This window comes from Alligator mississippiensis, chromosome 9 (genome assembly GCF_030867095.1).
Source record: "Alligator mississippiensis isolate rAllMis1 chromosome 9, rAllMis1, whole genome shotgun sequence".
Taxonomy (NCBI): Eukaryota; Metazoa; Chordata; order Crocodylia; family Alligatoridae; genus Alligator; species Alligator mississippiensis.
In genome coordinates, this window is record NC_081832.1 from 78497136 (window position 1) to 78509182 (window position 12047).

General features: G+C 44.4%; 1 protein-coding gene across 8 annotated transcripts in view; it reads right to left on the reverse strand.

Annotated features, from left to right (window-relative positions):
- EBF1 (EBF transcription factor 1) overlaps window positions 1–12047 on the reverse strand; it is a 296884-nt gene that overhangs the window by 22528 nt on the left and 262309 nt on the right. The gene's annotated exons all lie outside the window — the stretch shown is intronic.

The window sequence follows — 12047 nt, forward strand, 5'->3', positions numbered from 1 at the left end:
ATCAGCAGCTACCTCTTTAATTATGCAACCCAATCTTCCATGCCGTGTTTGATTTCCCAAGACAGCCTCTATGTCACCCAAGTGAGTCATAGAGTCATGGCTTTGGAAGGGACTTCAGGACTTATCTGGTCCAAGTCTCTGCACAGATGCAGAATGCGCTCTTCCTAAACCACCCGAGACAGACGACGATCCAGCCTATCCCTAAAAACCTCCAGCGAAGGAGAAGTTCAATCCCCAGTCTCTTACAACCTCCAAAAGCGCTACAACACAAGGTAGATCAGACTCATGTATTCTTCCTTCAATTTTACTTATCAGCTTTCAACCTAGGGGCTCCAAAAAACCCAGCCACCTTCCTGCACCAGAGTGCCATACTGCCACAAGATTATACTGCACCCAATTCTTGTCTCATTTACAGTCAAGAAACAGGTTGGGTTTTTTTCCTGATTTGCACAAATGCAGCTGAGTATGTCATTGATAGCAGTGTCTCTATTTAAACTATTAAATCAAAGGGGTGCCACAGCTCCTTTGTAGATTTGTTTCCCCACAACGCATTTTCAAATCAAAGTCCCGTGCCTGGGTGATGCCTACAGATGTACTATTTCAAAGCCAAGCAAAAGCAGGTAATGAAACTCATGCACATTGTTTGGAAAATTTACCCCAAACTATTTGTGTTGGCACCTGTGATAGTTTGAAGCGGATGTTAGTCTTCAAGTCTAATGAGTTTTTTTAGTTTTGTTTTTCCTTTTGGCATATGTAAGATTTCCCGATAGCTCTTACTCAGCTACTCTCAACGGCATTAACATTCCTATGCCTTGAAAACAGCTGCAGATGAAAGTTGCAGAAAAGCAGCACTGTTCCTCTTATTCTTACTGCACTCGCTCCGTGCCCCTGGATTTTTGGAAAGATGTCAATGTTCCTTTATGGGAAAAATAAGAATGTTTTGAATGATTTGGAGGGCCTGGACTGAAGTGAATATAGTAAGAATTCGATAGGAACTGCACTGTCAATGCCTAGACATTGTATTCTGAGACGTTTGATAGACATCACTGAGCTAGCTCTTTCAGAAGGCTTACTCAGGAGAATCAATTCTTCTATCTATTAGTAGGGATTATCTAATATAGATTTTGGGGACATTTCAGAAAAGGATGTTAATGTTGGAGGTGCAAGTGGCAGAATGCACTACGAAATCGCAGGGGGGGGTGGGGAGGACATTTACTTTCTCCCACTTTGCATTTGCGAGCCACATTTCGGCCCCTTTTAAAAAGTTAGCACATTAGGACATATCAGGAGTTTATTGGGTGACATATTCCACTTGCCTATATTTAAATCTGTAAAAGAATCCAATTATAATTAGATTAGGCCAGAACCTTAGCTAATATCCATCAGCACCGATACATGGGACACAGAGTGTTAATTATATTCTTGCTGTGCATCATTTTCTGCATTTTGCTTGAATGGGTGCACTTATTTCCATGAGTATTTGTTCTAAATGTAAAGACACGTGCACATAGATAGATCTCTATATAGATATATATTTATCTCTCTATATAGAGATAGATATCTATAGATGATAGGTATAAATATAGATGTCTATAAGTGAATTATCAGCTATTTTCGTGAAAAATATAAGAACTCATATATATACCCATGCTGTTCATTTAGAAATCCCAACAGACAAACAACAACAACAACAAAACCCCAAAACCCAAGAGGGAAGAGCTAAGATGAGAGAAACTGTCATCTGTTTTCTGACAATGAAAGTTTCTGGGTTGTACGTCTCCTATAAGGAGAGCTACTAGTTAGACTCAGAATACAGTTCAGCTTCAATAGCAATATGGAAACTGAAAAATAAAAAGCATTGAGATTCTGACCTACAATAATATTCTACTATGTTCTACCCAGAATGAGTGCATAAAAATGTTGAAATAGAGACTGGAATAATGTTGGTAGGTTTTAGTATTACAGTTAAAACACTGCTCAGTCATAACCCCTACCAATGAGTACATTCACTTACATTTTATCATCGGTATAATTAAAAAAGAGTCTCTTGAAAGGGGCATTCTCATTACAACGAAGGACCACTTCAGACCCAATTGAAATGAAAAGACAGAGCATAGATTAGGTGTAGATACCAAGTGGTAATTTCTAGGGAAGCATAAAATGCCAAATGTGTAACAATTATATTTTATAACTATGTGTTCAAAGGACTTAATAGTATTTTATTGCAGAGAGAGGCTTTAGCTCAAGCAGAAGTACTTCACTGAAGTGCCTCCCAGCTTGTAGCATTAAAAGACTTTTTTCAACTTTCTTGATTATAGAAACAAAAGATTTTTTTTCACCCTGTGGCCTTAAAAATGTAGCTGTAGCAACCCAAAGCAAACAGGGCCCTTATGACAGTGAATTTCTACTGAAATCGGGAAAAGCAGACACGGCTCCCTTTCGACTGGTGAATGAAATGATTCCTGGTTTAAAGTCTTCATTAGGCTCAATCAAAAAAAAAAAAAAAAAAAGAGGAAGGAAGGAAAAAAGCAAGGTAACACATTTCATGTGAATGTTTCAAAAAAACATTTTTTTTTCAAAATAAATATTCCTCCAACCTTTTTTTGATCATCAAAAACTATCACACAGCTATGGTGCTGAAAGCTCTCAAAATCTCCATGAAAATTTGTCCAAAAAAATTCAAGATTTTTCCCAACCAAAAAATCAATTCTACAATAAATAAATAAATACATAAAAAAAACAGGCAACCCCCGCTTAACACTGTTTCACTTAGCGCTATTTCACTATAACGCTCATTTAAGATCGATACCTGATTTTACTTAGCGCGCAGCAAGTTTCATTATACAACACTCGCGGTCGCTATCTTGGGCCATTAAAAGCAATTGAGCTCACCATCTTGGGTTGGCAAATACTTTTGGTTTCGTTCAACACTCATTTTGCTTAACGCTCTGTTTTTCAGGAACCAATTAAGAGCGCTAAGTGGGGGTGCCTGTATTGGTTGAAAACTCAGAATTTGGACCATTTGAGCAGCCCTAGTCTGTACAGTAAGTGAAGGGCCTTTGGGCTACATAAGACTATATCATAACAACCCAACAAAGATATTATTCTCAATAAGCAGATATTCAGCTTTACCAAAAAATGAAAGAAAGAGCTTCTGAAATTCCAACATTTTCAATACTATGATATGCCACATGGATGAGCATTGCTTTATATAATGATTCTGTGTTCTGGTCCTATTTCCCCATTGTTCAGTGTCTTAATGCATCATCTGCAAACACAGATCTATCCTGAAAAAGTGGCTTAAAACAAAGCCAAAATGCATATCCTGACTTACACAGGTTGGATATGATTGTTCTCTGTTTTACTTGGAAGATGTTTCAGTCCCGATGAGTTATATCAACATAAGTTACATGATTGACTTTTACAACAGAAAGAAAAGGTTGTACTCAAACAACTGTTATTGCCTCAATGGAAAAAAAAAAAATCAATGAAAGTAAAATGAACAGGAGATTTTGTCTGAGTTGCAGTTAATACTACTGAAGAGCTATGGATATTAAAAGGTCAACAAATAAATTAGTCCAAGTGTTATGAAATGAATGATTTGGCTTATAATTGTATTGAGCGCAAATTGTTCACTGCCTATTAGACCAGGTAATTTTTAGCCATGGTGCCTCAATTACTGTTCCATAAGCAATAATATAGTTGTAAGAGCCAGCGGTTCGATCGAGTGACCTCTGAGAAGCTGCCTGGGACAGCTGACTTTACTATGATGGATCACTAAGCTTGATCTCCAAATGGTGCCAACCCTTCCCTTTCTGTGAGGAGATCTCATAAAAGAAACATTACTGCTTGATTCATTTTACCAAAATGTTTGACTTTTCAAGTGTCAGCAGATAAGTATAGATTGTGAAGCCCTGTATGTCTTAGAAGAGTTATGACAACGGCATCCTATTGCTTCTAGCGCACTCTGCTAAATGGCATCATGATGGTAAGCCGGGCGCGCGCTTTGCTGCTCAGGTGGAGCGTGTTGCACAAAATATACAGCGCTCATATTTTACATCAGAAAGCCGACCACTGTTTATGACCTGGAACTAGATTAGAAATGGAAGCTGGAGGCGAACTCCCTCGTTGCGCAGCACACCTTCCCCATGCCTTCCCGCCACAATGCTCCGCCCACCTATACCTCCATGAGAGATGCCCTGGATCTAGCACCCACATTCTCTCGGCCTCGCTAGGCTTTTTTCCTGAACAAGAAGGTTGACTGAGGAAGGTGAAGAAAGGCCCTTATTTGTGCCAGATGGGCAAAACTTTGTAGAGTATGGGAAAAGGGGCTTTTATAAAGCATACCGGTAGGGTCTAGGACCTGGAACAGGCCACGATAGCAGCTTAAAGGGCTAAAATAAACAAGTAGTGAGAAAAACACTTGCCCCAAATGGGGAGACTAAGACACACAAGATGATAGGGTCGCTCAAAGCAGTGTAAAGAGTCTGTCGAAGAGTGAGACGGGGAACTCAGCTCCTTACCCCCAGGCAATCAGAACTAACATGTCCTCCCGTTCAGTCGCACTATATCTTTAGCCCTGAAGGCATGTCAGGTGCTTCTCAAAACACTCACTCCTCAGAGAGGATGAGCTCTCCCACTGTAGAGAAGCTCTTTTTGACTAGGGACAGAAATTACACACAAGCTGGTATAAGCGATCAGAAACCAGTTCCAATCTGTAACACAACAGACGTTCAGTGCACATAAACCGCTTTCAAAAAGGCCAAGACCAGTTTAAGAGAAACCTGGATAGATGCAGTATCAGACTGAACTGATTTAGGTTAAAATGGTTTGTTGAACTTCTGTCCCAGATCCCCTCCAGATTCAAGTTCCTTCACAGTCCCCCAGCGTCCCAGGATGCTTTGCTCCTGCCCTGCAGTGCCCCGCTTTCCCTCAGGGTGGGCAGGCTAGCCTTGGCCCAAGCTGTCTGCTCCAGCCTAGCATGGAGGAGTGCTCTAGCGCCCCCGGCATCTGGCCTGAGCCACGGCAGGCGTTTGATTGCATTTCCGCAATCAAAAGTGAATGTCTGTTCACTCGCTTATCGGTTCAATCTACGCAGCTTAGACTAACCTGCAAAGATTGAATTGATTTAACCTCTGGCTTTTTGACTATCTGCACTTAGCCTTTGTTTCTGGATGTCCCCACTGCCCTCAAAGCAATGTAGCAAGGCCAATTTGTATGCAAGTTTAAGAATACACAGGCAATGCCTCAATTAATGAGTGCTAGACAATTATAATGTCACTCACATCATTACCCAGAGAACTCTGTCATTTCCTACTCCCTGTACTCATCTTCCAGGTGCTGGTTTACTCAGGTAGGAAAGACCAGGTAGGAATGACTCGGGTAGGTAGATCTGGCCTTGGTGCATGTTGAGGGTGGGCAGGGGAATGGGCTGCAAAAGGGCAATTACATGCTTTGCACTCAGCATGGAGGAATGAAAGAAGTCCTGTTGGACTTCTGTGGGGATGATCACCATATGTACCACATCCTGTGAAAGGAGGGTGCAAAAGCTGCACTTCTCCTTTGCCCAACAATGCAACAGTGCCACCGCCGCAGTGCAAATCTGCAGTGCTAGGACTGCTGAGCGCCGGGGCCAGCGAGGCTGCGCCTGGCTGCAGTGACAGCAGCTTCTGGTTTAGGACACGGCCCACGGGAAGCCATGCATTGTGGTTCAGGACACTGCTACGGCAGTGGTGAATTGAGCCTGTTGACGTGGCCCTAGTGTGCAGTGACATAAAGACCCTGCTTATCCCTCCCATCCCGCACGACCGTGCTGCTGCCCCTCCTCCGTACAGGTAATGAGCTGAAGACTTAAGTGCAAGTGCTGAATTAACGAATAATCTGTGCATAAGGAACTAAAGCAATAGAAGCATAATTGGAATATGCTGTACTGCATACAACCGAGTCCTGCTCATATTGTCGCTCAGCTATATTTATGATAAATCACTAAACACAAATGCTCTATTGGGAGGGCGATTTTCCATTTCATCCCTCCATTGAGCAAAAGAGTGCCGCGTGACTTGAGTCTGAATTTCAATTTTACCAGCATACAGTTGAACTGAATATTATTTGGCACAAGGCAGTGTACAACTGAGCCACTAAATGGCTGATTTACTAAATTATTATTAGATGAGCCCTTGCTGTTCCAAGTGAAAGTGCAGTCACTGTCTCCCTTCATGGTGTGTTCAAATTGTTCTGTGTTTAAATATTCAGCATGAGGCTAATGTGAACTGATGAACTGAGACTACAAACATTCACTTTCAATACAGACAGGGAGACAGCGATGCAACATATCATGTGGCCTGCGGAGGTGAAAATGATTTATATTTAAGGATGTTGCTGCCTACTTCCATTACTTTAAGGTGCTCTTAATTAGCCTGGTGTTTGAATGAGTAATTCAGGAATGTAGCAAAAAAACAGCTGCCTGGTTCTGGAGGCTCCCGAATTCCAACCAAGTGATGCTTTCGTCTGAATTTCTCTTTCTCCCCCCTCCAAACCTCAGGGACCCGCTTGCCGCCACCCTCGGTTAGGAACGCAGGATCTGATTTTTCAGAGCCGTAGGCACGATCCTGTCCCGAGGAGGGCTGACCCACCAGGCGGTCTGTAACGTGCCGTTTGGGGATCATCTGACTTTTCCAGAAAAGAAAAAAAACCCCCCGAAATAATTTCTTTACTGCCACCTGCTGGAGTCGACAATAACCCTTTGTCATACTGAAAGAGCCGGCATCCGCACTTAGAGGACAGTTACGGCGAGCATTTAAAATACGGTGATCCAAGACACTTACAGTAGATTAGAATTTTTTATTGGTACTGTGTTGCCATAACAACATAAAGACAGCAGATGACTTAAGCTAAGCTTGCAAAGCAAAAGGCTGCTCATCTGGCAGTTAAAATGAATACAGTTCACTTCACAAGTTCCCCATATGGACCCTTAGTGTATGGTAATGAGGATACCATATGGTGGGAGAAAATGCACAGAGAACAATTGTGCTCGACTGGATGAGTGAAGCGAGTAGGAACTTAGGAGGAAACACAGGAGAGAGACGTGTGCGTGTGCTCTCTCACTCAAGGGCTTCTTTCAGACGGGGCTCTCTCTTTTCTTAATCTGCTCCTTAATATATACACGTATAGAAATAACAAAGAAACATATTGCACATTCTGCAACATCATTCATCATAAACTGTCAGCAGTGTTTGTAAATCAGCTTGGAGAGATCTTATAAATTTGTAATTCTTAAGAGGTAACAGTGCTAAGTTTTTAGACAAAGTGCAGGAAAATTTAAGCACTTTGACAAGTAGAAACATTAGTGGTAATCATTTTAAAAACACTTGCATCTTTTTTTGCCTGCATGTTTAACTGTAAATAATGCTGGAATGAATAAAAGCTTCCAGGGGGGGCGGGGGGAGGCATGGAAGAGAATAAATACTTTTTTTACTATATTTCCAAAAGGATAGCAAATAATACTTGATCAGAACCTCCTGCGTGTTGGATTTATCCATATGCATGTGCCATACAGTACTAACCAGACTCTAAACCTGGTAAGACAGCTTGCTAAAGGCTGCAAAGTCAATTTTGTACTACACATGCTTCATAAAAGATGAATATAAATGCATTAGTTAGACACGGTGAGCTAAATTAGAAGGTCAGGCAGGGCTGGAAGGGCTGAAAAATCACACAACCAATGACTGTAATTACTCTTTTTTTAAGTCTATTAAGTGGTGTTGTTCTATCAAGGCTCAGGGGTATAGGACATGAAGTACAAGATAAAGTAATGTGTATTTATTACTCCCACAGGATCAATTTACTAGATATTTTCAGCTCCACGGAGCAAAATACACAAATGCAGCCTTTGTTACTTTCCTCAAACTGTGGCTTATTTTCTTTAAAAGCACCGCTGCTTGAAAGAAACGTGTTCACCTGGCAAGTGTCCTCCTGCCTCCAGCATTGCATTGCTGGCTTTTGTTTTTAACGGTATTAGAAAGAAAAGACGGGAGCATCTGAGCTTGCAGGGATCGGTCTTACGGGTTGCTCAAACAAGTGGTTCAAGTTGCTCGTGTGCAAGGTGCACACTTAGTCTGGAAAGTCCAGCCTTGGTCGAGATGTCTGCCCGCAGGCAAGCAGAGCGCAGGAACGGCGCATAGATCCTTGTCGCCCTGATGTATTAAAGTTTGGTCGTAGGCTCTAAATTACACCATCTGCTCTAATCATTTGCTGAGTAAATGCTGACCCACTTACAAAGAAAACTCACTGAAATGTGTACGTACGCTGCTGACCTTCAGAAAAGAAAGGGCTTCTTGCCAGCAATTTGTATATGACTCTGCCCTTCAGCGATCGGCGTGCCACTGCTTCCGAGCTCCTCGCGTCTCGGACGCTGCACACATTCCCGGGCAACTTCCCCCCTACACACGCACTTTATAAAGGAAGACGGCGAAACGATCAAAGCTGCTTAAAGCATTTGGATGCAGTTCTTAACAGCATTGAAAATATTTACTGCAGCCCTCCTAAGTGCCCTAATTGTTATCAATGGATGTAAACCGGTATGCGGATTTCCAATACAACCCATATTCTTCCAAGCCTTCCATTTACTGGGTAGTCTGTCAGCGACACGGCAGGATTAAACTTGGACGTGGGTCTGTGCATCAGACTATGTTGAAAGAAGAGAAACACAAGGAAGACCCCAAACCACCTGCATCTCGCTCCGCAGCAGGAAAGCAAGGGGATTTGAGTTTTAACTCACTTTCGTGGGTTGAATTCAACCCCTTGCCCTCCCTATAGGCTACCACACAAACCACTAACCTGAGACTGAGGTTAACATTTGAGTTACTTGCTCTTGCTTCTGTTTTGAGCCTGAGATAGATACCTTGGACCAGGCAACCCAAGGCAGCAGCCTGCTTTTCCAGTGGAGGGACTAAACTTCCTCCCTCCCACGGCTGTAGCTGCTTCCATTTTGCAAGAGATGCTTTTTTCCAGAGTACGACTTAAGGGAACAAGGGCTTGAAATCTCCAGCAGCAATGGTGGAGAGGTTTTTATCAATGGAAAAGCAAGATTACGCATCTTTAAAGAGACAGAAAGTGCTAGTAAACTGGGAGGTTACAGTGAAAATTGGGGAAAAGCAATATCTGAAGCTCTGAGCAGCATCCTCCATTCTGCTGCTCCTCCTTTGCATTTTCCCTGGGCCTCCATCCACCTTAAGGACCAAAGCCATCTGGCCCACGTCTCTCCTGTGAGTTGCTGTTGAGAATTGCCTGCGGCGGACCCCTGCCAAAGCCCGTCCTGGTTTAACGACTAGGGGAAGAGCACAGAGCAGCATTCACCCGGCCCCCAAAATCACGGCGTCCTTCATTATGCCTCTGGAGCCAGCAAACGGTGTTGGGAATTGCAGCACCAACGCCTCGAGTGCAGATGCTGACGTGTGCCAGCCCCTGGTGCCTCCAGCCTCTGCGCGCAGAATAGCAATGAGTCGTGAACTTGAGGCCCAACCTTCAAGCTCTGACACATGTAAGTGCCAAAAAACAAAGAGGAGTTTATCTTCTCCCTGCCTTCTTCTGGCTTGGGACAAGAACAGCGGCTCCAGCCACTCTCGAAATAGCAACCTGGTCACAATACTCTTTGCTATCGTATTTACACAGGTTGGGATCGCACCGAAGACGTCACAAACATCGTTTCCCTGCACTCGGAGACTTTAAATGCTTATTAGGAAAAAAACTGCCCTGAGGAGGAAATTAAAACATAGGGTAGGAGACACACGCTGGGTTATCTGTACAATACTTGGCTCATCTTTCCTTAACACCTTTCCCTCTAAACGTATTTTTATAAACACCACTCTCTAAACCGACAGCCTTTGTGCAATGTTGTCATCCTCGTTCTTCAGGCCAAAAAGCTAGCGACCCAGAGACGCCGTGCCGTTCAGTGGCTTGCTCGGCGTGACCGTGGCAAAGCCGAGGACCGAACCCAGGAATCCTGACTCTCAGCCCCACGGGCTACCTGCTAAACACGACGTTCTCTCATTACACAGAGGAAAAAATGCCAGCTCCTTTAACACCTTGGAAGGCGACGGATGAGAGGGAGGGAGTGTTAAGAAATACTGCACATGGCATAACCGATGAATTTACACCTGGGATTACTTAAACCCGAATCCAGGGGAATCGTTTGCAGCTCTAATGAAGTGAAACGCACCTGACGGCTGCAGATTTCGTTCAGATCCCGTGCAAAGCAGCACCACGGCCACCAGATACCTGTGCAAACCAGATACCCGTGCAACCTGCTACCAGATACCTACGCGGCACGGCGAGGACTGAGCCTGTCAGTCCAGACACGTTCATCCCCTTCAAGCAGACCTCTGGTCTCTTGGGCGAGTGTCTGATGGAAAAGCCCCGATTCAAGCTACTTTTCAGTGAGTGGACTTTGCTCCACGTTTGATTGCTTTTCACGAGCCAGAAATTAAAATATCCTCTGCAGTATTCCTCATGATTGAGCCTTGCAAAGGCTCTGCTGCTAGGTATCATAGTTTGATCCCTTGAGGTCATGCAGAGAAAGACCATAATAAAAAGAGAGGAGAATCCAAGGAGGTAGATGCAGAGCTGCAAGAGAAGACTGGCTTGTCAAGAGGTTCATAGTTTCATAGATTCATATGAAGCTATGAACCTCTTGCCAAGTCGGTTGGGTTCTTCTTCCCCAGGGGAATCCAACGTTTGAAATTAAAACAATGCAACGTCCCCAAAATGTTTGGGCTCCAGCTCTGGTAGCGGATGCTACACTGCTAGAGGAACCTGCACCTGATCTCAAAACGGCACGGCCACATCACACCACCAAGCTGGACCCCCGGGATAGCCTCGCCGTGAGCGTGAGCCCCGCTTCCCGCAGAAAAGGACGATCCATTGCAACATCAAATTGACTAACCCGTGATAAAAAAACGCAGCCCCATTTTACATCCTCTCTCGTACTGGAAAGTAGGAAGCGAGGTGCTCTGCTATTTGGGTGCAAGCAAACCTTGTGGTTCCTGCTTCCTTGAGCCTCGCAAATCCCGAGAGCCTCTTAGGCACTGCGCTATTGTTTTCCGCTTCTCTCAGCGGGCACATCCTTGGCTGCAGACACGGGAGATTTGTGCAGAAAGAAGGATGCTGCTTGTCTCGGGGACGAACTACAACCTTTGCTACAACAGCATGCCGCGGGCCTGTCTCACAAGCACAGAAGGGACCAAGAGTTTCTGCAGAGGAAGCAGAGCCAAAGAGAAACCGAAGCCTAGACAGCGCCTTTTCTTCTAATTTCTCTGGAGGCAGGAAGGAAGGAAGGGCAGCATGCCAATCTCAGCACCAGCACCTGCAGCCTCGCCAGTCAAAGACAACAGAGCACTAACAAGGCCTTTAAAATCACCTATCTAATCTCATTTCCGTGTCAATAAACAGAACATAATGAAATGATGAGGCTTATTAACTCTTTTCAGCTTCAAAGCATTTCATAGGCGCTATCTAATCAATGTTCACAGCAGACCCTGAGTGTCCTCTCTTCATTGCTCAGGAAACTGAGGAAGAAAGGTCAGGTTATCTACCCAGGGTGCTGGAGTGCAAGGTGGGCCGGGGGGCCCCACTCCTCCGGCTTCCTCCTTCAGGACTGGAGTCCTCCCAGTGACTTAGATGGAGGCTGGGTTGAGAACGAGCCATTCATTCATCAACCCTCCAGTTACAGTCCGTAGTACCCGTTTAAATGCTATGGCTAAACAGCAGTCGGCACATGCCCGCAGTGTCTGGGGCTCCCCAGATTTCATCCAGGGCAGAGCTCTCAGAATCAAACTTTGCAAAGCCTTACCGTGAAACCGGAAAAGAAAGGCCATGTCTGCCTATGGAAGCATCTGCAAACCATCTGCCTTCTGGAGTCGCCAAGGAAAAGTCGCCTTGCTGGGGTAAAGCTCTTCTGCAGCAACCCGCAAACAGCACGTGCCACGTGGGCACAGGCACGGTGCAGGCCATGTGGGATCAGAGCTCCAGAGAAGGCGGGTTTGTTGCATCTC